Source organism: Oncorhynchus mykiss, chromosome Y (assembly GCF_013265735.2).
Source record: "Oncorhynchus mykiss isolate Arlee chromosome Y, USDA_OmykA_1.1, whole genome shotgun sequence".
In the NCBI taxonomy this organism is placed as follows: Eukaryota; Metazoa; Chordata; class Actinopteri; order Salmoniformes; family Salmonidae; genus Oncorhynchus; species Oncorhynchus mykiss.
The window spans coordinates 18,198,442-18,223,069 of record NC_048593.1 but is presented as its reverse complement, the minus strand read 5'-3'; positions in this window follow the sequence as shown (position 1 = coordinate 18,223,069).

Below are 24,628 nucleotides of genomic sequence, written 5' to 3'. Positions count from 1 at the left end.
TTTTACAATTGGATATGCATGACATTTGCTGGTGGTAAACCAAAACGTTTGCACTTTCTACATTATATTTTATTCCTAACATTCTCTCTCTCCATGCACAAATACCAGCATACACATGGGAGAGTTGGGGCGGGGTAGTGGGGGCAACAATAAACAACTTATCGGAAGGTAATAAGTCTGTGGTATTCCAATTGTATAGTCTTTGTCACGTGTAGAATAATGCTTTGCAGATCAAGTTGTTTTTGCTGATCTAATGGTTGGTGGCAGCCGTGTGGTTACATCTGAGTGAATTAGGATCTGGGGGCTGACACTTCACTGCCTGCCTGCCTCTCTCCTTCTCTTTGCCTCCCTGCCTGCCTCCATCCTTGCCTGCCTCCATCCTTGCCTGCCTCCATCCTTGCCTGCCTCCATCCTTGCCTGCCTCCATCCTTGCCTGCCTCCATCCCTGCCTGCCTCCATCCCTGCCTGCCTCCATCCCTGCCTGCCTCCATCCCTGCCTGCCTACACACAGCTCACATGGAATCCTGTGGACTTCAACCTGAGACAACCTCACTGTGCATATGATCAAATCAAATTTGTCACATGCGCCGTATTAACAGGTGTAGACCGTACCATGAAATGGACACTACAACCCCTTTTTAAAAATTCTGCAATGTTGGCTAAGTAATAAAGAAAATATTTACTAAACAAATGAACATGATATCAAATAAACTAAGGCAAGAAAAAAAGTAACACAATAAAAGAAAAAATAACGAGGCTATATACAGGGCAGTACCAGTACTGAGTCAATCTGCGGTGGTACAGGTTAGTCGAGGTAATTGAGGTAATATGTGCAGTACCAGTCAAAAGTTTGGACACACATACTCATTCCAGGGTTTTTCTTTATTTTAACTATTTTCTACATTGTAGAATAACAGTGAAGACAAAACCCAAAACTATGAAATAACATAGTAGTAGTAAACAAACAAATCTAAATATATTTTAGATTCTAGTGTCACGCCCTGATCTGTTTCACCTGTCCTTGTGATCAACTCCACCCCCTCCAGGTGTCGCACATCTTCCCCATTATCCCCTGTGTATTTATACCTGTGTTCTCTGTTTGTCTGTTGCCAGTTCATCTTGTTTGTCAAGTCAACTAGCGGTTTTTGTATCAGCTCCTGCTTTCCCCAGTCTCTTTTCTCGTACTCCTGGTTTTAAACCTTGCCTGTCCTGACACTGAGCCCGCCTGCCTGACCACTCTGCCTGCCCCTGACCCTGAGCCTGCCTGCCGTCCTGTACCTCTGCCCCACCTCTGGATTCCCAACCTCTGCCTGACATGACCCGGAGCCTGCTTGCCATCCTGTGCCTTTGTCCCCGTTGCTGTAATAAACATTGTTACTTTGACACAGTCTGCATCTGGGTCTTACCTTTATCCTCATATTTTGATTCTTCAAAGTAGCCACCCTTTTCCCTGATGACAGCTTTGCGCATACTTGGCATTCTCTCAACCAGCTTCATGAGGTAGTCACCTGGAAAGCATTTCAAGTAACAGGTGTGCCTTGTTAAAAGTTCATTTGTTAATGCGTTTGAGCCAATCAGTTGTGTTGTGACAAGGTAAGGGTGGTATACAGAAGATGGCATTTTACCAAATAGGGCTAAGTCCATATTATGGAATTAACAGCTCAAATAAAGAGAAATGACAGTTGATCATTATTTTAAGACATGAAGGTCAGTCAATCCCGAAAATTTCAATAACTTTTCTTCAAGTGCAAGTTTCTTCAAGTGCAGTCACAAAAAAAAAAACAGTGATGAAACAGTAGCTCTCATGAGGGCTGCCACAGGAATGGAAGACCCAGAGTTAGCTCGCTGCAGAGGATAAGTTCATTAGAGTTACCAGCCTCAGAAATTGCAGCCCAAATAAATGCTTCACAGAGTTCAAGTAACACATCTCAACAACAACTGTTCAGAGGAGACCGCGTGAATCAGGCCGAATTGCTGCAAAGAAACCCCTACTAATGGACACCAATAATAAGAAGAGACTTGCTTGGGCCAAGAAACACGAGTAATGGACATTAGACTGGTGGAAATCTGTCCTTTGGTCTCATGTGTCCATGGAGGAGGAGGTGTGATGGTGTGGGGATGCTTTGCTGGTGATACTGTCTGTGATTTATTTAGAATTCAAGGCACACTTAACCAGGTGGGCTACCAAAGCATTCTGCAGTTATAAGCCATCCCATCTGGTTTGCACTTAGTGGGGCTATTATTTGTTTATCAACAGAACAATGACCCAACATACCTCCAGGCTGTGTAAGGGCTATTTGACCAAGAAGGAAAGTGATGGAGTGCTGCATCAGATGACCTGGCCTCCACAATCACCCGACCTCAACCCAGTTGAGATGGTTTTGGATGAGTTGGACCGCAGAGTGAAGGAAAAACAGCCAACAAGAGATCAGCATATGTGGAAACTCCTTCAAGACTCTTGCAAAAGCATTCCAGGTGAAGCTGGTTGAGAGAATACTAAGAGTGCGCATAACTGTCATCAAGGCAAAGGGTGGCTTCTTTGAAAAATCTAATATCAAAAATATATTTTGATTTGTTTCACAGTTTTTTTTGTTACTACATGATTCCAAATGTAGAAAATAAAAAAAAAAAATCAAGAAAAACCCTTGAATGAGTACGTGTGTCCAAACTTTGGACTGCTCCTGTACATGTAGGTAGGGGTAGAGTAACAGCAGCATAAAAAAGGGGGTCAATGAAAATAGTCAAGGAAACCTTTTAATTAAATGTTTAGCAGTCTAATGGCTTAGAAGATGTTATGGAGCCTTTTGGACCTAGACTTGACACTTTGGTACTGCTTTCTATACGGTAGCAGAGATAACAGTCGATGACTAAGCGGGCTGGAGTCCTTGACAATTTTTAGGGCCTTCTTCTGACACCATCAAGTATAGAGGTCCTGGATGGCAGGATGCTTGGCCACAGGGACATACTGGGCTGTACGCACTACCCTTTTATTTTAATTTTAACTTTATTTAACTAGGAAAGTCAGTTAAGAACAAGTTCTTCTTTACAAGAAGGAACAGTGGGTTAACTGCCTTGTTCATGGTCAGAACGACAGACTTTTACCATGTCAGCTCTGGGATTCTATCTAGCAACCTTTTGGTTACTGGCCCAATGCTCTAACCACTAGGCTACCTGCCGCCCCTCTGCAGCACCTTGCGGTCAGATGTCAGGCAGTGTCCATACCAAGCATTGATGCAACCAGTCAAGATGCTCTCGATGGTGCAGCTGAAAAACTTTGAGGATCCCATGCCAAATATTTTCAGTCTGCCCTCTTCACGACTCTCTTGGCGTATTTGGACCATGATAGTTTGTTAGTGATTGTAGACACCAAGGAACTTGAAGCTCTCAACCTGCTCCACTACTGCCCCATTGATGTGAATGGGGGAGTGCTCAACCCCCCTTTTCCTGTAGTCCATGATCAGCTCTTTTGTCATGTTCACGTTGAGGGAGAGGTTGTTGTCCTGGAACCACACTTCCAGGTCTCTGACCTCCTCCCTGTAGGTTGTCTCATTGTTGTCAGTGATCAGGCCTCCCATCGTTGTGTCGTCAGCAAACTTAATGATGGTGTTGGAGTCTTGCATGGCCATTCAGTCATGGATGAACAGGGAGTACAGGAGGGGACTATGCACGCACTCCCGAAAGTCTCCCATGTTGAGGATCAGTGTGGGAGATGTATTGTTTCCAACCCTTACCAACTGGAGGCGTCCTGTCAGGAAGTCCAGGATCCAGTTGCAGAGGGAGGTTTTTGGTCCCAGGGTCCTTAGCTTAGTGATGAGCTCTGAGGGCACTGTGGTGTTGTAGCAAACATAATTCTCACGTAGGTGGTCCTTATGTCCAGGTGGGAAAGGGCCGTGTGGATTGCAATGGAGATTGCGTCATCTGTTGGGCCGGAATGCAAATTGTAGTGGGTTTAGGGTTTCTGGGATAATGGTGTTGAAGTGAGCCATGACCAGCTTTTCAAAGCACTTCATAATGAGTGCTATGGGCGGTAGTCATTTAGGCTGGGAATACAGATGTGAATCTGTTGGTCACATACAGTGGGGCAAAAAAGTATTTAGTCAGCCACCATTTGTGCAAGTTCTCCCCTTTAAAAAGATGAGAGGCCTGTAATTTTCATCATGGGTACACTTCAACTATGAAAGACAAAATGAGGGGAAAAAATCCAGAAAATCACATTGTAGGATTTTTAATGAATTTATTTGCAAATGATGGTGGAAAATAAGTATTTGGGCAATAACAAAAGTTTATCTCAATACTTTGTTATATTCCCTTTGTTGGCAATGACAGAGGCCAAAGGTTTTCTGTAAGTCTTCACAAGGTTTTCACACACTGTTGCTGGTATTTTGGCCCATTCCTCCATGCAGATCTCCTCTAGAGCAGTGATGTTTTGGGGCTGTTGCTGGGCAACACGGACTTTCAAACTCCCTCCAAAGATTTTCTATGGGGTTGAGATCTGGAGACTGGCTAGGCCACTCCAGGACCTTGAAATGCTTCTTACAAAGCCACTCCTTCGTTGCCAGGGCGGTGTGTTTGGGATCATTGTCATGCTGAAAGACCCAGCCATGTTTCATCTTCAATGCCCTTGCTGATGGAAGGAGGTTTTCACTCAAAATCTCACGATATAATGGCCCCATTCATTCTTTCCTTTACACGGATCAGTCGTCCTGGTCCCTTTGCAGAAAAACAGCCCCAAAGCATGATGTTTCCACCCCCATGCTTCACAGTAGGTATGGTGTTCTTTGGATGCAACTCAGCATTCTTTGTCCTCCAAACACGACGAGTTGAGTTTTTACCAAAAAGTTATATTTTGGTTTCATCTGACCATATGACACTCTCCCAATCTTCTTCTGGATCATCCACATGCTCTCTAGCAAACTTTAGACGGGCATGGACATGTACTGGCTTAAGCAGGGGGACACGTCTGGCACTGCAGGATTAGAGTCCCTGGCGGCGTAGTGTGTTACTGATGGTAGGCTTTGTTACTTTGGTCCCAGCTCTCTGCAGGTCATTCACTAGGTCCCCCCGTGTGGTTCTGGGATTTTTGCTCACCGTTCTTGTGATAATTTTGACCCCACAGGGTGAGATCTTGCGTGGAGCCCCAGATCGAGGGAGATTATCAGTGGTCTTGTATGTCTTCCATTTTATAATAATTGCTCCCACAGTTGATTTCTTCAAACCAAGCTGCTTACCTATTGCAGATTCAGTCTTCCCAGCCTGGTGCAGGTCTACAATTTTGTTTCTGGTGTCCTTTGACAGCTCTTTGGTCTTGGCCATAGTGGAGTTTGGAGTGTGACTGTTTGAGGTTGTGGACAGGTGTCTTTTATACTGATAACAAGTTCAAACAGGTGCCATTAATACAGGTAATGAGTGGAGGACCGAGGAGCCTCTTAAAAAAGAAGTTACAGGTCTGTGAGAGCCAGAAATCTTGCTTGATTGTAGGTGACCAAATACTTATTTTCATACCATAATTGGCAAATAAATTCATAAAAAATCCTACAATGTGATTTTCTGGATTTTTTTTCTCATTTTGTCTGTCATAGTTTACCTATGATGATAATTACAGGCCTCTCATCTTTAAGTGGGAGAACTTGCACAATTGGTGGCTGACTAAATACTTTTTTGCCCCACTGTATATCTTAACAAAAAAAGCAGGGGTGTGGATCAGAAAATCTGTCTGTCTGGTGTGACCACCATTTGCCTAAAGCTTGGATTAATCCTTGAAGAGCACACTTCTTCAACATGCCAGAGGCTATCGAAGGTGAGGATTTGCCCATTGAAGTAGAGCATGTAGATGAGCTTCCCTGGGACAGTTTCTGTGCAGGTTCATCAGCTGTTCATCAGACCATCCCGCAGCTGAAGAAGCTAGATGTGGACGTCCTGGGCTGGCGTGGTTACACGTGGTCTGTGGATGTGAGGCCGGTTGAACGTACTGCCAAATTATCTAAAATGACGTTGGAGGCTGTTTAAGGCAGAGAAATGAACACTCTCTGGCAACAGCTCTGGTGGACATTCATGCAGTCAGCATACCAATGGAGCACTCTGCGCACTCCCTCAAAACTTGAGACATTACAGTGCATTCGTAAAGTACTCAGATCCCTTGACTTTTTCAGCATTTTGTTACGTTACAGCCTTATTCAAAAATGTATTCAATAAAAAAAATCTATCTAAACACAACACCCCACAATGACAAAGCGAAAAAAAGGTTTTTGAAAGTTTTGCAAATTTATAAAAATTGAGAAACAGAAATACCTTATTTACTTAAGTATTCAGACTATTTGCAATGAGACTGGAAATTGAGCCCATGTGCATCCAGTTTGCGTTGATAATTTCCTTGAGATGTTTCTACAACTTGATTGGAGTCCACTTGTGGTAACCTCAATTGATTGGATATGATTTGGAAAGGCACAAACCTGTCTATATAAGGTCCCACTGTTGACAGTGCAAGTCAGAGCCAAAACCAAGCCATGAGGTCAAAGGAGTTGTCCGTAGAGCTTCACATCGAGGCACAGATCTGGGGAAAGGTACCAAAAAATTGCTACAGCATTGAAGATCCCCAAGAACACAGTGGCCTCCATTATTCTTGAATGGAAGACGTTTGGAACCACAAAGACTCTTCCTATAGCTAGCCGCCCGGCCAATCGGGGGAGAAGGGCCTTGGTCAGGGATGTGACCAGAACCCGATGGTCACTTTGACAGAGCTCCAGAGTTCCTCTGTGGAAATGGGAGAACCTTCTAGAAGGACAAGCATCTCTGCATCACTCCACCAATCAGGCCTTTATGGTAGAGTGGCCAGACGGAAGCCACTCATCAGTAAAAGGCACATGACAGCCTGCTTGGAGTTTGCCAAAAGGCACCAAAGGACTCTCAGACCATGAGAAACAAAATTCTCTGATCAGATAAAACCAAGTCTTTGGCCTGAATGCCAAGCGTCACGTCAGAAGGTAACCTGGCACCATCCCTACAGTGAAGCATGGTGGTGGCAGCATCATGCTGTGAGGATGTTTTCAGCGGCAGGGCCTGGTAGACTAGTCAGGATCGAGGGAAAGATGAACGGAGCATGGTACAGAGAGATCCTTGATGAAAACCTGCTCCAGAGCGCTCAGGACCTCAGACTGAGGTAAAAGTTCAACTTCCAACAGGACAACGACCCTAACCACAGCCAAGATAAATCAGGAGTGGCTTCGGGAACAAGTCTCTGAATGTCCTTGAATGGCCCAGCCAGAGCCCGTACTTGAACCCAATCGAACATCTCTGGAGAGACCTGAAAACAGATGTGCAGTGACACTTCCCATTCAACCTGACAGAGCTCGATAGGATTTGCCGAGAAGAATGGGAGAAACTCCCCAAACACAGGTGTGCCAAGCTTGTAGGGTCATACCCAAGAAGACTCGAGACTGTAATCGCTACCAAAGGTGCTTCAATAAAGTACTGAGTAAAGGGCCTGAATACTTATGTAAATGTCATATTTCAGTTGTTTTATTTCAAATTTGAACAAAAAAAAACTATGACGTAACAAAATGTGGAAAAAGTCAAGGGGTCTGAATACCTTCCTAATGCACTGTATGTGGCATCATGTTGTGTGACAAAACTGCACATTTTAGAGTTGCCCTAGTATTGTCCCCAGTTTGTTGATAAGCCACACCTGTCCAGGTGGATGTTGTGTCATTTTTAATTAAAACATTTTTGGTAGTAGATCAGCTTTAAAGGAGATATCCCTATTTTTTCAACAACTCTCCCCCTCCCTCCCCCACACCCTTTCTAAACAAGTTTAGCGTCACTCCCTCGTTGCACTCGCTCCCTTTCGTTCTAAAATTTGTGGATTAGTTTACATTAGGCACAGCTAGCTAGCCAGCAATTTCATACAGCTACAGCAGCAGTCTACCAACTAACCATTGGACACACAGAATGTTGAGGTAAAATATAACGTTAAATAGGGCCTCTGTACTGCAGCGCCAGCTGTGCCATCAGAGTCCCTGGGTTCGCGCCCAGGCTCTGTCGTAACCGGCCGCGACCGGGAGGTCCGTGGGGCGACGCACAATTGGCCTAGCGTCGCCCGGGTTAGGGAGGGCTTGGTCGGTAGGGGTGTCCTTGTCTCATCGCACACCAGCGACTCCTGTGGCGGGCTGGGCGCAGTGTGCGTTAGCCAAGGTGGCCAGGTGCACGGTGTTTCCTCCGGCGCATTGGTGCGGCTGGCTTCCGGGTTGGATGCGTACTGTGTTAAGAAGCAGTGCGGCTTGGTTGGGTTGTGTATCGGAGGACGCATGACTTTCAACCTTCGTCTCTCCCGAGCCCGTACGGGAGTTGTAGCGATGAGACAAGATAGTAGCTACTACAACAATTGGATACCACGAAATTGGGGAGAAAAAGGGCTAAAAATTCAAAATATATATATATATATATATATATATAACGTTAAACTCCATAAAGTATTGGTATTGTAATACCATATGGAAATCGTGAACAATTTGTCAAGTTTCCGTGATGTGTTCATTCGGTTCCCTTGCCGTATTGCTAATGTTTTATAAACCAAAGCTAGTTAGCTAAAGCTAGCTGCAATATTTTCAACCTTGTGAAATTGTAATGTCCAATGTATTTCACATAGCAGGACATCTAATATCTATCTAACGTCATTCATTGTGTGCGCAGGTTGCATTGGACAATGTTGATGGCAGTCAGACAAGCAGGAAAAGAGGGAGGGGCAGATTCTGGCAGCCGAGAGACAGAAATGGGGATGAGGCATTTTGCTCCCCGACTTGATAGAATGGCTGGCACACAGGTTTGTATTATGTTGAATATGCCTATAGATTTAACAAAAATAAAGTATTTCTTCTTGAATAGTTTAGTATGACAGAATAATTGTTGGCTGAATAAATGTTGGCTTTTGGTATTTCTTCACACATACTACATTCAAGTGTATTTCTCCACACATATTACATTCAATAGAAACATTTTGCAACAGAAAGTAGTGCTTGAATTGGCTTTGAATTAATCGTAGACCTTGACCATACATATAGGAAATATCACATTCTGCTTTACTGATAGTAGGCTACAGTGGTTCCTCAATTAACGTTTTTGAGATTATGCCTCGGAATTTAGAGGTAATTTGTGGTTTAGTATGTTACCCTGCGTCACTGCCTCATTGCTCCAGACCACCACAAGGTGGAGGTATGAGCACTGATTATGCTTTTGGAAGCTGTAAAAAAACAAAACAATTATATTCCATAATATACTTAATATGTGTTGACTGAATATAAGCAGCAAGTGATGTCTACTAAATAATCAAGTTGATGGCGAAGTCATATAGCCTCGGAACCTACATAAAGCTGAGTGACTCACTCATGGCTTTGGATCAAAATAAATAGGTACCAACATTATTTTTGATCGTTTAGAAGTAAAAAATAGAAATGATTGTAAAAAGTCACGACTCTACAATTGATTGCTAGTTTTGGTCTCAAATAAGCACGGTCTGTGAAGAGCTTTTAACTAAAATTACCAATGTTGGTTAAAAACAAACACCAGGAATATCTAGACCTAGATCTATGAACACTTAAAAAACAAGAGTCAGGGTGTCACGGCTGTTGAAGGATGAGGACCAAGGTGCAGCGTGGTGAGCGTACATTTAACTTTATTTAAGAAATGACGCCGACAAAACAATAAACAATACAATACAAAACAAAACAAACCGTGACGCTTAACGCTATGTGCCATCAAACAAAGTTAACTTCCCACAAACACAGGTGGGAAAAAGGGTACCTAAGTATGGTTCCCAATCAGAGACAACGATAGACAGCTGTCCCTGATTGAGAACCATCGGCCAAAACATAGAAATAGGAAATCATAGAAACACAAAACATAGAATGCCCACCCCAACTCACGCCATGACCAAACCAATATAGAGACATAAAAGGATCTCTAAGGTCAAGGCGTGACACAGGGCTAATTCTTTGTGTATATTGGTTGACCTATGTACCATGTATTATAGTCTCTAAAAGGAAAAATATTACCACCCTCTCTTGCGCATTTTCATTTTCCTTTCATAATTCATCCTTATTTACAAAGCGGTTATTATTATTATTATTATTAACACGGCATTATAATTATAGAAAAGCCCCTTAGATATTCTCACACACCAGTTTTGCCCTGACGAAAAATGATATTAATTCAGAATCGTCCAATCCTCTAAACGTAATTATTGACGGAGAGTCAAGCATAGGTGGAGTGTCACGGATGTCGTAAGAACAGAACCAAGGCGCAGCGGAGGTTGAGTTCCACATATTTATTTCCAAAGTGAAACTTAAAGCAAAAACAATAAATCAATAAACTAACAACAAAACGTGAAAACGTGGTGCGCAGGCACAAAATACTATAAATATCCCACAAAACACAGGTGGGGAAATAGCTACCTAAATATGATCCCCAATCAGAAGCAACGATAAACAGTTGCCTCTAATTGGGAACCACATTAGCACCAACATAGAAATAGATATACTAGATCACCCCCTAGCTCTCTATGGTCAGGGCGTGACATGGAGAGCGACCTGTTCAAATTATATGAGCAAAAAATTCCAAATATCATTTGGAATGGCAAGCCAGACAAAATTAAAAGGGCCTATTGTCTCACCCCATGTTCAAGAATGGCCTTTTCCCCTTTTATCAGATTACAACCGCTCACTTTTGGTTATTTGAAACAAAATCTCCAAAATATAATTATTTTTTAAACAAGGATTTTAAAATGAGATTGTGAACTGTGCAAACAGTGCTTCCAGTCTGAGAATGAGAATGGTAAATGACTGTAATTAATACATTGGAATACAAAAGAAGCCATTCACTATTAGCAGGACAATAGACTCCTGCCTGGAAGGAGGGAAAGGGGTCTATTGTATGGTCAATTTCTCAAGCCAAGACGTCTTGATGGCCTTCACCAGTTCATCTTTGCTTGTACTGTAGGCTTGGCAGAGTTACTGATTAATGTTTTCAGTTGATGCCAAACAAGTTCGATCTGGTTTAAATCAGCAGACCTATAGGAGAATCAGGAGATTTAAAAAAGGATGTGTGCATCTGTTCATTCAGGAATTCCTCCTCATGAAGCTGGATGGTGCAGACAACAGGGAGGTGGTGAGACTGATGTTTCAGCGAGAACCAGGGATAGTTTTGGATGTCCTACAGATTTACAGGCGGCGGAATGGTGAGCCACCACCTGCACATGTACCTGGTGCCCCTGTGGCAACTGCAGGGAGATGCCCACAGACAGAGAGAGGAAGTGTTGCGGTCAGGGACCAGACCTCTGTGTAAGCCAGCTGCCACATTTTGCCATTACTGCCTAGACGACTGATATTTACGTTTGCACAAGCGTTATAGGGTTCACATATTGGCAGTGGCAGATGCAGCAGAGCCTGGACATGATGCCCAGGATGCCCATTTATTCAAACTCTGCCTACACAGAGTTTGTGATGTGTTTGCATGGTGCCCTTGGTGCAGGCAACCAAGTTGTCATCCCCAGTTGCTGTTTTTGGAGAATCAGGGACACTTTCCCTGATCCCCATTCACAGTGCACTGGTTTCCACACTGGGCGCTAGGATTCTCAAAGTGTGTGGCATGATAACATACTCGTGCTATTCCCAGAGTGTCCGTTGCCAGACACTTATTGGCATGATATTAGTATGGCAACATGTCACTTGCTGTGAACAGAACACAACCACTCTCTCAGTTTGCATTTTCAACACACAAACACCTGCCAGGTGCATCTTCAGGATATCAAAAACTTTCTTACTGGACACACCATGTCATTTCAAAGATTCTAAAGGTTGTTAGTTTATTTCTCACCCAAAAGTGTCATCACTGCACTTTCTCCCGGCACAACAATGTTTAAATGGGAAAATGTCTGATTTTATTTATAAATCTGAAAGTGAGCTTGAATAAATAATAATTTTACATTAGTTTGTTTGCATATTTGTTTTGTTATGGATATAAAGTTTCAAAGGTAACATTTTACACATTTTTAGTTTATGTTCTATATTGAAAATTGGTTACCATTGACATACTCGTACGGTTCAAATGTCACCCTCAAAATAACAGTTAACGCCAATGACTTGTGCCAGGTCTATGCAGGAAATGATAACTTACTCCAAGCCTTGCTATTCATGATGTCATGGGATGTCCAGTGAAATAAGACATGAGACAGAGGTGTGAAATTATCAGGTTAGTGTACCGATATTCCAAAGGAGTTTAAGATATAAAACACATAACATGGACAAATTTACTCAATGACATATTTAAAGTGGAAATCAGCAAGTCGTCCATGACCCCAGGCTTCCCCCACTTCTTGTGTTGTTTATACAGTGCCTTCGGAAAGAATTCAGACCCCTTGATTTTTTCAAATATTTTGTTAGGTTACAGCCTTATTCTAAAATGTATTAAATAGTTTTTTTTCTTACCATCAATCTACACACAAAAACACCATAATGACAAAGAAAAAAAGACTTTTGGTCAATTTTATAAAAAATATTTTTTTCTTTGTCATTATGGTGTTTTTGTGTGTAGATTGATGGTAAGAAAAAAAACTATTTAATACATTTTAGAATAAGGCTGTAACCTAACAAAACATTTGAAAAAATTCACAGTGTAATATATATATATATATATATATATATATATATATATATATATATATATATATATATATGTGTGTGTGTGTGTGTGTGTGTGTGTGTGTGTGTGTGTGTGTGTATATATATATATATATATATATATATATATATATATATATATATATACATATACATATACATATACACATACATATATACAGTGCCTTGCGAAAGTATTCGGCCCCCTTGAACTTTGCGACCTTTTGCCACATTTCAGGCTTCAAACATAAAGATATAAAACTGTATTTTTTTGTGAAGAATCAACAACAAGTGGGACACAATCCTGAAGTGGAACGACATTTATTGGATATTTCAAACTTTTTTAACAAATCAAAAACTGAAAAATTGGGCGTGCAAAATTATTCAGCCCCTTTACTTTCAGTGCAGCAAACTCTCTCCAGAAGTTCAGTGAGGATCTCTGAATGATCCAATGTTGACCTAAATGACTAATGATGATAAATACAATCCACCTGTGTGTAATCAAGTCTCCGTATAAATGCACCTGCACTGTGATAGTCTCAGAGGTCCGTTAAAAGCGCAGAGAGCATCATGAAGAACAAGGAACACACCAGGCAGGTCCGAGATACTGTTGTGAAGAAGTTTAAAGCCGGATTTGGATACAAAAAGATTTCCCAAGCTTTAAACATCCCAAGGAGCACTGTGCAAGCGATAATATTGAAATGGAAGGAGTATCAGACCACTGCAAATCTACCAAGACCTGGCCATCCCTCTAAACTTTCAGCTCATACAAGGAGAAGACTGATCAGAGATGCAGCCAAGAGGCCCATGATCACTCTGGATGAACTGCAGAGATCTACAGCTGAGGTGGGAGACTCTGTCCATAGGACAACAATCAGTCGTATATTGCACAAATCTGGCCTTTATGGAAGAGTGGCAAGAAGAAAGCCATTTCTTAAAGATATCTATAAAAAGTGTTGTTTAAAGTTTGCCACAAGCCACCTGGGAGACACACCAAACATGTGGAAGAAGGTGCTCTGGTCAGATGAAACCAAAATTGAACTTTTTGGCAACAATGCAAAACGTTATGTTTGGCGTAAAAGCAACACAGCTGAACACACTATCCCCACTGTCAAACATGGTGGTGGCAGCATCATGGTTTGGGCCTGCTTTTTTTCAGCAGGGACAGGGAAGATGGTTAAAATTGATGGGAAGATGGATGGAGCCAAATACAGGACCATTCTGGAAGAAAACCTGATGGAGTCTGCAAAAGACCTGAGACTGGGACGGAGATTTGTCTTCCAACAAGACAATGATCCAAAACATAAAGCAAAATCTACAATGGAATGGTTCAAAAATAAACATATCCAGGTGTTAGAATGGCCAAGTCAAAGTCCAGACCTGAATCCAATCGAGAATCTGTGGAAAGAACTGAAAACTGCTGTTCACAAATGCTCTCCATCCAACCTCACTGAGCTCGAGCTGTTTTGCAAGGAGGAATGGGAAAAAAATGTCAGTCTCTCGATGTGCAAAACTGATAGACATACCCCAAGCGACTTACAGCTGTAATCGCAGCAAAAGGTGGCGCTACAAAGTATTAACTTAAGGGGGCTGAATAATTTTGCACGCCCAATTTTTCAGTTTTTGATTTGTTAAAAAAGTTTGAAATAACCAATGTTGTTCCACTTCATGGTTGTGTCCCACTTGTTGTTGATTCTTCACAAAAAAATACAGTTTTATATCTTTATGTTTGAAGCCTGAAATGTGGCAAAAGGTCGCAAAGTGCAAGGGGGCCGAATACTTTCGCAAGGCACTGTGTGTATATATATATATATATATATATATATATATATATATATATATATATATATATATATATATATATATATATATATATATATATATATATATATATATACACACACACACACAGTGGGGCAAAAAATTATTTAGTCAGCCACCAATTGTGCAAGTTTGCTTGACATATATTTTTTCTGAGGTCTTGGCTGATTTCTTTAGATTTTCCCATGATGTCCAGTGAAGAGGCTCTGAGTCTGAAGGGAGGCCTTGAAATACATCCACAGGTACACCTCCAATTGACTCAAATGATGTCAATTAGCCTATCAGAAGCTTCTAAAGCCATGACATCATTTTCTGCAATTTTCCAAGCTGTTTAAAGGCACAGTCAACTTAGTGTATGTAAACTTCTGACCCACTGGAATTGTGATACAGTGAAATAATGTCTTTAAACAATTGTTGGAAAAATTACTTGTGTCATGCACAAAGTAGATGTCCTTAACCCGACTTGCCAAAACTATAGATTGTTTAACAAGAAATTTGTGGAGTGGTTGAAAAAAGAGTTATAATGACTCCAACCTCAGTGTATGTGAACTTCCGACTTCAACTGTATATATATCTTTAAAAATATATATTTTCCTTTATTGTTTTCCCCTAACCCTAATTGGAGAACTAATGGACAACAACGCTTCTTTGTCCAGCTTATACAAACTATATACAATTTACAGATACAGTATATTTTACATGAGTTGCCTTGTTATTTTTAGTCCTACCCTTCAGCTCCACTCAACCCCTCCTACCCCTATTTGCAGAGTAGTTCCAGGTAAACTCTTCATCTCTTCCTGAACCTCTGACCAAAAACAAGCTACATATGGACAGTACCAAAACAAAACAATCTAATGATTCTGTCTCGTCGCAGCAAGATCTGCACAGCTGGGATCGTTGTATCCCCCATGTATATAACATTCCATTGGTTGCAAGAATTTTGAATAATAATTTAACTTCTTTGGGATAGGGGGCGGTATTTTGACGTCCGGTTGAATAGCATGCCTAAAGTAAACTGCCTGCTACTCAGGCCCAGAAGCTAGGATATGCATAAAATGTAATGATTTGGATAGAAAACACTAAAGTTTCCAAAACTGTTAAAATAATGTCTGGGAGTATAACAGAACTGAAATGGCAGGCAAAACCCAGAGGACAAACCATAACATTAAAAAAAATCTAATTTCTATGGCTGGCACTTATAATAGGGCGAAATCATCCCCGATTGCAGTTCCTATGGCTTCCACTAGATGTCAACAGCCTTTAGAAAGAGTTTCAGGCTGTTTTTTGTTTTTTTAATGAGGGAGAAGTTGTAGTAGTTGTAGTTCTTAGTGGCTCCCATTTTGGCTGTAGTGTTTCCAAGCGCATGGCCGAGACGTCGCGTTCTTTTTGTATATCTCCGGTAAAGACAATAACGATTCTCCGTCTTAAATGTATTATCTATTTGCGTATTATGGTACCTAATGTTTGATTATAAACGTTGATTGACTTGTTTGGATAAGTTTATTGGTAACGTTTGGGATTCATTTTGTATGCATTTTGAAGGAGGGAAAACGAGTGGATTATTGACTGAAGAGCACCAGCTAAACTGAGTTTTATGGATATAAAGAAGAACATTATCGAACAAAAGGACCATTTGTAATGTAAATGAGCCTTTTGGAGTGCCAACAGAAGAAGATCTTCAAAGGTAAGGCATCCTTTCTTATTAAATACTTTTTTCTTTACATAGTTGAATGTGCTGACAACAAACTCACACAAATTATCAATGGAAATCAAATTTATCAACCCATGGAGGTCTGGATTTGTAGTCACACTCAAAATTAAAGTGGAAAATCACACAACAGGCTGATCCAACTTTGATGCAATGTCCAACTTTGAGTCAAAATGAGGCTCAGTAGTGTGTGGCCTCCACGTGCCTGTATGACCTCCCTACAACGCCTGGGCATGCTCCCTACAACGCCTGGTCTCCTCACAGACCTGGACTAAAGCATCCAACTCCTGGTCTGTGGTGCAACGTGGCATTGGTGGATGGAGCGAGACATGATGTCCCAGATGTGCTCAATTGGATTCAGGTCTGGGGAACGGGCGGGACAGTTCATAGCATCAATGCCTTCCTCTTGCAGGAACTGCTGACACACTCCAGACACATGAGGTCTAGCATTAGGAGGAACCCAGGGCCAACCACACCAGCATATGGTCTCACAAGGGGTCTGAGGATCTCATCTCGGTACCTAATGGCAGTCAGGCTACCTCTGGTGAGCACATGGATGGCTGTGCGGCCCCCCAAGGAAATGCCACCCCACACCATGACTGACTCACCGCCAAACCACTCATGCTGGAGGATGTTGCAGGCAGCAGAACGTTCTCCATGGCATCTTCAGACTCTGTCACGTCTGTCACGTGCTCAGTGTGAACCTGCTTTCATCTGTGAAGAGCACAGGGCGCCAGTGGCGAATTTGCCAATCTTGGTGTTCTCTGGCAAATGCCAAACGTCCTGCACGGTGTTGGGCAGTAAGCACAACCCACACCTGTGGACGTCGGGCCCTCATACCACCCTCATGGAGTCTGTTTCTGACCATTTGAGCATACACATGCACATTTGTGGCCTGCTGGAGGTCATTTTGCAGGGCTCTGGCAGTGCTCCTCCTGCTCCTCCTTGCACAAAGGCGGAGGTAGCGGTCCTGCTGCAGGGTTGTTGCCCTCCTACGGCCTCCTCCACGTCTCCTGATGTACTGGCCTGTCTCCTGGTAGCGCCTCCATGCTCTGGACACTACGCTGACAGACACAGCAAACCTTCTTGCCACAGCTCGCATTGATGTGCCATCCTGGATGAGCTGCAATACCTGAGCCACTTGTGTGGGTTGTAGACTCCGTCTCATGCTACCACTAGAGTGAAAGCACCGCCAGCATGCAAAAGTGACCAAAACATCAGCCAGGAAACATAGGAACTGAGAAGTGGTCTGTGGTCACCACCTGCAGAACCACTCCTTTATTGGGGGTGTCTTGCTAATTGTCTATAATTTCCACCTGTTGTCTATTCCATTTGCACAACAGCACATGACATTTATTGTCAATCAGTGTTGCTTCCTAAGTGGACAGTTTGATTTCACAGAAGTGTGATTGACTTGGAGTTACATTGTGTTGTTTAAGTGTTCCCTTTATTTTTTTGAGCAGTGTATTATATCGCTATTTCTGACTTTCGTGTCGCAACTCCCTGGTTGAAAATGATGTGTGTGCTGGGCACTGTCCTTAGATAATCGCATGGTTTGCTTTCGAGGGAAAGCTTTTTCATGAAAGTTTAATATTTATAGTAATTTGAAATTGGCGGATGCATTTCACCGGATGTTGGCCAGGTGGGACGGCTATCCCAATAACTTTTAAATAGAAAACTCAAAGTTTTGAATCCGGCGTCATTTTGTGTATAATTTAACTTCTTGCTCCTACCTGAGACGCAGATGTCTCATCTAGACACCTGGAAATGCAAATGCGCTACGCTAAATGCTAAATGTACTCGTTAAAACTCAAACGTTCATTAAAACACACATGCAGGGTATTGAATTCAAGCTACACTCGTTGTGAATCTAGCCAACAAGTCAGATTTTTAAAATGCTTTTCGGCTAAAGCATGAGAAGCTATTATCTGATAGCATGCAACACCCCAATATACCCGAAGGGGACGTAAACAAAATAATTAGCGTAGCCGGCGCTACACAAAACGCAGAAATAAAATATAAAACATTCATTACCTTTGATGATATTCTTTGTTGGCACTCCTATATGTTCCATAAACATCACAATTGGGTCTTTTTCCTGATTAAATCCGTCCATGTATGCCCAAAATATCCATTTGTATAGCTTGTCTGGTTCAGGAAAAAAGCTCCCTTCCAACACGCAACGTCATTTTTTAAAATTATATAAGTTGCCTATATTCTTTGACAAAACACTTCAACCTACCTTTGTAACCCAACTTTAGGTATTTGTAAACGTTAATAAGCGATCAAATTGATCACTGGGCGATCTGTATTCAATAGCAGCTACTCAAGAAAACGATGTCCTTTGTCTCTCTTCCAAAATCGATTGCTGTATGCTGGACGAAATGAAGGATCTATTTGTCATTACACAAAGGATTTTTGTCAATGAAAATGACGTTTTTGGTGACATCGTGTGGAAGTTGTAGGAACTGCAAGCTCCCTGCTATATATTTTTGCTTGCAATAAACAATTCAGAGACTGGCGGATTAATACTTTTCTGTGGTTTTTGTGACCAGGTTTTTCTTGGGATTTCGCTTGCTGTTCACGTTCTGTTATAGTCACAGACATTATTTAACCAGTTTTAGAAACTTCAGAGTGTTTTCTATCCACACATACTAATCATATGCATATACTATATTTCTGGCATGAGTAGCAGGACGCTGAAATGTTGCGCAATTTTTAACAGAATGTTCGAAAAAGTAGGGGGTAGACTGAAGAAATAAACTATGTGCCAGGATATCGATTCGAAAATCTCTTCCCAATTATTTTGCAATCTATATGTCACAGCTGTCATTTCTGTCCTTTTTGTCCTTAAATGAAACTTGGATACTTTTTTATTAATCACAACTTTCTTTAATTTTGGTCTTTAATACAAGTTCCTTACTTTCTCCCCCTTCCACTTGTATTTTCCCTTTTTTGCTAATGCTGCAATTAGTTGTTTGGGGAAGAGCAGACCATACATTTTTGTTAGCTGCATGTGTGACTTAACTCCGCCATTCCTATGTATTACACACTTTACAAAGATTATACCGTTTAACGTTTTTTTTTACCAAAATGTTTTTTTGGGGTTCAATTACTATATTTGAGTTTTACCATAATATTTGTTATGATATGTGTTATTTATTTTCTGGTGGATTAAGCTGAAATTGCAACCAACTTTCTCTGGCTTGTTTTAAAAATAGCATTATTTTGGAGAAAGTGAGAGGTTGTAATTTGAATAATGGGGTTCAACTACGTTGTCACACCTACGCTGGGGGACATGTCTACCCTGGAGAGGCTTTCCGTGTGCCCTTCTCTGACCATTCACTGCACCTCAGCAAGACGAAAATTTCAAATAACAAATACGGAATCATGTTGGTGACACTATCTGTGACACTGTCCATTCTAGAACATGGGGTGAGACATTCTTACTTATCTGCTAGTTTGGATTTAAGTATTACTTCTGTATGACTGAAACGTTTAGTGAGAGGTCTAATGCTTTAATATTTAATAGTTTCTGCCCTTCAAATTCATATTCATTACATACATTGGCATGTTTAATTTTGCCTGGCTTGAAGTTCCAAATAAATGCAATATTTTTTTGCTCAAATTTTAAAAAAAAAACAAGTCGCAAGCTGTAGGCAAGGCCATAAGCAAATAGGTAATCTGGGATATGTGTCACGTCTACTCCCTCTCCTTCCCTCCGGCGTTCGACGTCGCCTGTCTACCAACCACTGGTCCTGGCAACCCATCTTCACGCACACCTGTCAACCACCATTACGAACACCTGGACTTTCTTACTCCCTGATGTCATGACGTTTCCCTGAGGTTCATGACCCCATCTGATGATAGGACGACATAAATTGTATCTTAGAAAGTCTACACATTATAATTATCAGATTAACATGGAATTGTCCCCCTGTCCGGGGGTGTCCTCGGATGGGGCCACAGTGTCTCCTGACCCCTCCTGTCTCAGCCTCCAGTATTTATGCTGCAGTAGTTTATGTGTCGGGGGGCTAGGGTCAGTTTGTTATATCTGGAGTACTTCTCCTGTCCTATTCGGTGTCCTGTGTGAATCTAAGTGTGCGTTCTCTAATTCTCTCCTTCTCTCTTTCTCTCTCTCGGAGGACCTGAGCCCTAGGACCATGCCCCAGGACTACCTGACATGATGACTCCTTGCTGTCCCCAGTCCACCTGGCTGTGCTGCTGCTCCAGTTTCAACTGTTCTGCCTTATTATTATTCGACCATGCTGGTCATTTATGAACATTTGAACATCTTGGCCATGTTCTGTTATAATCTCCACCCGGCACAGCCAGAAGAGGACTGGCCACCCCACATAGCCTGGTTCCTCTCTAGGTTTCTTCCTAGGTTTTGGCCTTTCTAGGGAGTTTTTCCTAGCCACCGTGCTTCTACACCTGCATTGCTTGCTGTTTGGGGTTTTAGGCTGGGTTTATGTACAGCACTTTGAGATATCAGCTGATGTACGAAGGGCTATATAAATACATTTGATTTGATTTGAATTGTTGTTCAATTTAAATGTTTAAATATGAAACTATTTGTGAAAAATGTAATTTTAGCTTCTAAATGAGAGAATGGTTTTCATAAGTAAACCATGCTCACTCAGTGGCCACATACAAGTGAACGGACATTGGTTGAGAACTATGAAACACGCCCTTCTCTCCCCCAATAAAAAAGCCTGTTGACGGAAGTCAAACTTCTGTTCCCGATGACATGAGGACTGGTGTCCATACATTTAAAAGGGATAATTTCAACTACAACCTAACTAAATTAACATTTAGTTCCAGAAATGTTAGGACTGCTGTCCTAACGTTTAAAAGGGTGAATTTCAACATGGAGGTGGCGATCACCACGCTGGAATGGTGAATTTTGACTAGACCAGCCAGAATACAGCACAAGCTGAGTATGGCAACTTGGTATGAACTTTGAACTCTTATTCACTAAAGAATAGATCCTAGACGTCGAGTTATCAGCAGCAGCTGTAAACGTACATGGCCTAGGAAAGGACAGACAATCTCCTGAGAAGACAGGGTACTACAATGTACCCACCATACAACACTACAACCAGACAGATTCTACAAAGGACACGGGTGATCTCTGCTGGGCAAAACAGTCTTCCATTATTGACCCATCTATCGAAGCGCAGCTCAGTGTAAATATATATCTTGCATTTTCCCTTTTCCGAATGGGCGGTTATTAGAATGCATACGATTCTGTATTTACTTTAGCATAGCTTTAATAATGGACTGCTATTGATATAACATATCTTCAGATCTTTAAGAGTTTATTCGGAAGACAGCAGCACTATAAACACTCCATGTCAGACGCTTCTCTTGTTTTGTATCGTTCCATGTTCGTTGTTATTGAACTCACTAACTGCACCTGCTTCCTGACTCCCTGCATCTACATTACAGAATACTACTTCACCAAATAGAAGCAGCAGTTAATCAGGACATCTCCCAGATGGTCAGCGAACAGAGACACCTACTTCGCCAACACCACGACCAGCTGGCACAGCTGGGGATGGAAGTGGTCCTCTTCGTCTGGACATTCCCAGAGGGGCATCACCAACAAGTGGAGGATTCTCCACCACAAGTCGACCCAGCAAGCCAGCACCCCAGCACATCCAACAGTCCGTTTAGGTCAACGGCGCCCTACTCCAGTGCTCCCTCCATTTTACTCATCAGATAGGAACCCCCACTACCGCGAGGTCTAAGATTGCCACGGTTATTTCCCATCTGACTGGATGGGTGTTGGCATGGGCTATGGCCGTCTGAGAGAGGAGGAGCTGTGTCCCTATGAGGGGTTCATGGCTCTATTCAAGGGGTCTTCAACCATCCACCAAAGGGCAGAGAGGGAGTTGAGCACCTACTCCAACTGTGGCAAGACCACGGCAGAGTACACGCTCACCTTTGGACAGTAGCAGCCTCCAGCGGATAGAATGATCTGGCGCTCTGCACCCTATTCATAAGAGGCTTGCACAAAGAGGTTCAGACTGAGTTGGCGTGCCGAGATGACAATCCAACCTGGGACTCACTCATCGCGATGGTCATCCGTCTGGATGACTTTCTTCGGGAACGTCGACACCGCCATCGCCTCTCTCTCTCTCTCCTTCATTGACCAGTCTACTAACCACCGGTCCTGGCTACCCATCTTCATGCACATCTGGCAGCCACCATTACGCACACCTGTGTCTCATCCTCAGTCACACCTGTACTTCATTACTCCCTGATTACTTATCCATCAAATCAAATGTTATTTGTCACATGCGCGGAACACAACAGGTGTAGACCTTACAGTGAAATGCTTACTTACAAGCCCTTAACCAACAATGCAGTTAAGAAAATACCTAAAGAAAGTAAGATAAGAATAACAAATGATTAAAGAGCAGCAGTAAATAATAATAGCGGGTCTATATACAGGGGGTACCGGTACAGAGTCAATGTGCGGGGGCACCGGTGTCGAGGTAATTGAGGTAATATGTACATGTAGGTAGATAGAGACAGAGAGACAGAATAATAACAAAAAAATCCAGCAAAACGCATGTCAAAAATGTTATAAATTGATTAGCATTTTAATGAAGGAAATAAATATTTGACCCCCTCTCAATCAGAAAGATTTCTGGCTCCCAGGTCTCTTTTATACAGGTAACGAGCTGAGATTAGGAGCACACTCTTAAAGGGAGTGCTCCTAATCTCAGTTTGTTACCTGTATAAAATACACCTGTCCACAGAAGCAATGTTTGGAGGTGTTTGGAGGAGGAGGAATGCTGCCTATGACCCCAAGAACACCATCCCCACCGTCAAACATGGAGGTGGAAACATTATGCTTTGGGGGTGTTTTTCTGCTAAGGGGATAGGACAACTTCACCGCATCAAAGGGACGATGGACTGGGCCATGTACCGTCAAATCTTGGGTGAGAACCTCCTTCCCTCAGCCAGGACATTGAAAATTGGTCGTGGATGTGTATTCCAGCATGACAATGACCCAAAACACATGGCCAAGGCAACAAAGGAGTGGTTCAAGAAGAAGCATATTAAGGTCCTGGAGTGGCCTAGCCAGTCTCCAGACCTTAATCCAGTGGAAAATCTGTGGAGGGAGCTGAAGGTTCGAGTTGCCAAACGTCAGCCAAAATCCCTCCTGAGATGTGTGCAAACCTGGTGGCCAACTACAAGAAACGTCTGACCTCTGATTGCCAACAAGGGTTTTGCCACCAAGTACTAAGTCATGTTTTGCAGAGGGATCAAATACTTATTTCCCTCATTAAAATGCAAATCAATTTATAACAATTTTGACGTGTTTTTCTGGATTTTTTTTGTTATTCTGTCTCTCACTGTTCAAATAAACCTACCATTAAAATTATAGACGGATAATTTCTTTGTCAGTGGGCAAACGTACAAAATCAGCAGGGGATAAAACACTTTTTTCCCTCACTGTATAGTACATTCATGTTTTACACCTAGGGTTACTATACGTAACTAACCAATTGTATCAGATATTCCACAAATTTGAAATATTCCAGGCTTTTATGTATACATTCCAGTTGTACTTCATCAAAAGTATTTTCAAAGTCAGCTATGAATACCAGCCCTGGTTTCCCAGATTTTGTAAAGTGCTCTGTTTCCAGTAATTGTCTTACTGTCTCAACGTATCGTCCATGTGAAAAATCTACAATTTTTATAGGAGTGGTTAAAACATACTAATAATGGTCCTGTAAGTATGTCAAAAGGTCTGGTGTACCTCCACTGGTATGCCATCCAGCCCTGGAGTTTTCCCGAGGTTATAGGCTTTAATTGCATCTACATGTTAGTCCTCTGTAATTTGGTCCTCACATGAGTCTCTGTACAGCTGTTCATTTTACATTATTAATAGAAAATAATCCTTACAATTAACTTCCGTTATTGGAGATGGAGGAGACCGAAATGAAAACATGTTTAAAGTACTTTGCTTCCTCTTTCAAAATATTGTTTGGTGAATCATGGGTGACTCCTTCATTTGTAACATTTCTGTAAATTCTTTTTTGGTAACCATTTCTGTATTGAGGATTAAAAATTATTTGGTGCATTTTCCTCCATAGTCCATCCAGTAACACTTAATCTTTCTTAAATAAGTTACTCCATTTCATTTTGCTTTTCCTCTAACTTGTTCTGTGCCTCTAAGGTACAGTTTTTATTGCCATCTATGTGTACTGTTAGTCCGCTATTTCCTTTGTTAGTATGAACTCTTTTGACCTGAACTGCTATTGTTTTAAAGATGAGTATTGAATTTCTTGCCCTCTAAAGGCACATTTGAAAGTGTCCCATGCAATAAAGGGATTTTCTTAAATGATTTTCCAGGAAATAATATATATTATCTTATCTTTTAGCCATGTGAATGCAGATAGTCTTTTCTATTATA